The following is a 4,386-nucleotide window of genomic DNA, read 5'->3' as shown; positions in this document are numbered from 1 at the left end:
GCTTCTAATTCTCTCTGAAGCCTCCGGCCGACTCTCAAAGCCTGGCACGCAGTAGGTGTCACTGCCTATTTCACTGAGTGGATGCAAAGGTAGAGCTCAGCTCACAGAAACGGGGATTCTTCCTCCTTCACTTTTTGGAGTCTACGATCAGGCGCAGGGGAAGCTATCAGATGGAACCTGGATATCCTCTGGAAAACTACACCTGGCCTGTTGTGTGACCTGTGTTAGGGCCCCTGTGCTGCCTGTCACCTACACCTGGGTGTGTGTGACCTGTGTTAGGGCCGCAGTGCATCTGTCACCTACACCTGGCGTGTTGTGTGACCTGTATTAGGGCCCCTGTGCTGTCTGTCACCTACACCTGGCGTGTTGTGTGATCTGTGTTAGGGCCCCTGTGCTGTCTGTCACCTACACCTGGCGTGTCGTGTGACCTGTATTAGGGCCCCTGGGCTGTCTGTCACCTACACCTGGCGTGTTGTGTGACCTGATTAGGGCCACAGTGCTGTCATCTACACCTGGCCTGTTGTGTGACCTGTGTTAGGGACCCAGTGCTTCTGTCACCTACACCTGGCGTGTCGTGTGACCTGTATTAGGGCCCCTGTGCTGTCTGTCACCTACACCTGGCCTGTTGTGTGACCTGTATTAGGGCCCCTGTGCTGTCTGTCACCTACACCTGGCGTGTTGTGTGACCTGTATTAGGGACCCAGTGCATCTGTCACCTACACCTGGCGTGTTGTGTGACCTGTATTAGGGCCGCAGTGCATCTGTCACCTACACCTGGTGTGTCGTGTGACCTATATTAGGGCCCCTGTGCTGTCTGTCACCTACACCTGGCGTGTCGTGTGACCTGTATTAGGGCCCCTGTGCTGTCTGTCACCTACACCTGGCGTGTTGTGTGACCTGTATTAGGGCCGCAGTGCATCTGTCACCTACACCTGGCATGTCGTGTGACCTGTGTTAGGGCTCCCATGCTGTCATCTACACCTGGCGTGTTGTGTGATCTGTGTTAGGGACCCAGTGCTTCTGTCACCTACACCTGGCGTGTCGTGTGACCTGTATTAGGGCCCCTGTGCTGTCTGTCACCTACACCTGACATGTCGTGTGACCTGTATTAGGGCCGCAGTGCTGTCATCTACACCTGGCGTGTCGTGTGACCTGTGTTAGGGCTGCAGTGCTGTCACCTACACCTGGCATGTCGTGTGACCTGTGTTAGGGCCCCTGTGCTGTCTGTCACCTACACCTGGCATGTCATGTGACCTGTATTAGGGACCCAGTGCTTCTGTCATCTACACCTGGCGTGTCGTGTGACCTGTATTAGGGACCCAGTGCTTCTGTCACCTACACCTGGCATGTTGTGTGACCTGTGTTAGGGCCCCCGTGCCGTCTGTCACATGACAGTGCTGTCCTGTTCCAAATGCCGGTGCCCTGCTCAGCCTCCACTGGGCGAGACAGGTGAGGACCCTCCCAGGAGACCTGTTCTCTGGGGACTGACCCTGCTGTGGCACTGTTGTTACACTCTTGTGTCTACAGCCTGGTGCACAGACCCCACCGCTGGCCGTGCTGCCAGTGCCGCAGGTAATCGTCACTTAGCTCTGGGGGTCTCCGTGACCCGCAGCTTCCTCTTTGGAAAATGGTTTGTAGAATGAGACACTTAGAGTGATACATGACTGTTGTGACTTGTGTAAGGATGAAGAAGAAAACACGCCATTGTCATAATTCGCTTTCGTAAGGTGAACTCAGCTCAAGAAGTGCGTGGTGCTGGTGTCTGTTGGAAGCGGATGTTTGGGGGTGCCGTGCCTGGCACTGTATGATCTGAAGGCAGCAAGTGGACTTGCAGCGAACTCTGACTGGCACCATCTCTGTGATGGACAGACGGCACACGGTGTGCGAGCAGCAAAGCTGTTAGCAGTGGGCTCTCACGGGAGATGGAATCGGCAAATAGAAGAGCTCTCTGCACCTCCTTGTGTACTGCAGCTCCGTTCACAGTAGCTACGACGTGGAATCAACCTGAATGCCCGTCACAGAAGGCTGGATGAAGAAACTATGGGATATGTACTCTACGGAATACTACACAGCAGTAAAAAAAAAATGAAATCCTATCATTTGCAACAAAATGGAGGAATCTGGAAAACAGCACACTGAGTGAAATAAGCCAGTCCCAAAGGGACAAATACCATGTGTTTTCCCTGATCTGTGACAACCGAGCACCTAAAAGGAAGCCTGTAGAAGTGAAATGGACACTGCGGGGAGCGATGACTTGATCAGCTCTTGCCCTGACTGGAGGAACAGCTTATTATTTTTTTACTATTTTCTTTTCCTACTTAATACTATTAGTTGAACTCTTAAAAGAAAAAAAAAGAAATGGGCCATCCTTGGTAATGAGGGTGTAGGGACGACTGGTTAATCTTTCTCTTTTGTGGACGTGTGAGGATCTGACCAGAGTGGCAGGAAGTGGCCCTGGGCCACTGTGCCTGTCTTCATTACCAGCTTTTCTGCTTCGCATCTCTGGGAGCCGGAAGCTGCTGTGTTAGGAAATGGGCTCCTTTCCCATTTCTGTCTGGAGGTCACAGGCAGCCCATTCACCTGCCGTCAGCACGGTTCTCAAAGGCCTCTTGCTCTAAGTTTTCACCACGGGGGCAGGTTTTTGATGCCGTGGTTAAGGGCCGCATCCCACATCACAGTGTCTGCATTCAAGGCTTGGCCCCACTTCTGGGTCCAGCTTCCCGCGAGTGTGCACCCTGGGAGGCAGCGGGGGTGGCTCAAGTGCTTGGGTGCCTGCCGCCCCAAGGGGGGGATGATCGCTTTCTCTCTCTTCTCTCGGCCTTTCAAATGAATAAATGAATAAATAAGTTCAAAATTTTAAATGTTTGCCACCGCATCCACTCAACTGTGAGGGCGCAAGCACGGCGTCGGCCTCGCTCACCAGGTGCCGCCCGGGTTCCTGACTCCAGCATCTCCCGAGCACCTGCTACTCGGTGCCTTACACGGGACTGAGCACGAGGAGGGGACTGGTGTGACCGGGGACGTGGGGGCTTGCATCCGAGCAGCGTCCTCAGAGCCGGCGCTCTCTCCAGTCCATGTTTAACACCCTACTCCTCAAAGAACGAATTTTAGCCAAAGCTTGACATTGCCATCAGCCCTAAGTGAATGAGTGCAAAACTGAATTTTCAGCACTCATGTGTTCTGTCCACACAGAAGGGGACTTCGTGAGACTTGCCCGAGGTCAGTGTCCTCTGAGTCAGGGTGGGGAACGCCCCGTCAGAGGGAGGAGGCGGTCGGAGGGGAAAAGGAGGCAGGGGAGGCAGCTCTGTCTGCTCTCCTCTCTCGCCCCGGGATCCTGTGCACAGTTGCCGCTGAGCTGCTTGTCCCCGGGGTCCCTCTGCAGTCCTCAGGAGGTCCCCGTCAGCGCTGAAATATTACCATCCTGCGGCAGGGCGGGCACTGGGGCTGGCTTCCCACCGCTCGGAGCAGCCCCTCTGCTTACCCAGGGAGTATCTGTTGGGGCAGCGCTGTCACCAGGCACTCGGGAGCACAGGCGTACGAGACGCCGCACCTCTGGGCTGGTGTGCCGCAGTGGTTAAGCCGCCACCTGTGATGCCAGCATCCTGTATCAGAGCACTGGTTGGAGTCCCAGCTGCTCCACTTCTAATCCAGCTTCCTACTAATGTGCCTGGGAAGGCAGCAGGAGATGGCCTAAGTGCTTGGACCCAGATGGGGCTCCTGGCTCCTGACTTCACTGACTCAGCTCTGACCATTGTGGCCATTTGGAAAGTGAGCCAGCAGATGGAAGACTCTCTCTTCCTTTCTCTCTGTCTGCCCCTCTCTCTAACTCTGCCTTTCAAATCAATGAAATAAATCTATATTAAAAAAAAGATGTGGCCCCTGCCACCCAGTTGCTGAGTCCACAGAGGGAGAAAACTGCTGGGTTTTAGACACTGGTACGGGGTCTCCAGGACCAATCATGCAGGCATCCACACAAGCAAGGCGCCGTCCCTGGAAGGAAGGTGTTCCTGGAGGAGCTCCTAGAATCACCATTGTCTGTCTCAAGTTCAGAGTCTATTTTGAGTTGGACCTTTGGCCATTAAGATTAAGATTAGTGATTAAGATGCCCACATCCCATATCAGCGTGTCTGGGTTCAAGTCCCGGATGCTGCCCCCCAATTCCAGCCTTTTTTTTTTTTTTTTTTTTTTTGACAGGCAGAGTGGACAGTGAGAGAGAGAGACAGAGAAAGGTCTTCCTTTGCCATTGGTTCACCTTCCAATGGCTGCCGCGGCCGGCGCACTGTGGCCGGCGCACCACGCCAATCTGAAGGCAGGAGCCAGGTGCTTCTCCTGGTCTCCCATGGAGTGCAGGGCCCAAGCACTTGGGCCATCCTCCACTGCCTTCCC

This window comes from Oryctolagus cuniculus, chromosome 7 (assembly GCF_051225735.1).
Source record: "Oryctolagus cuniculus isolate XC-2025 breed Fujian yellow rabbit chromosome 7, ASM5122573v1, whole genome shotgun sequence".
NCBI lineage: Eukaryota > Metazoa > Chordata > Mammalia > Lagomorpha > Leporidae > Oryctolagus > Oryctolagus cuniculus.
Note: the sequence above shows the minus strand (reverse complement) of the source record.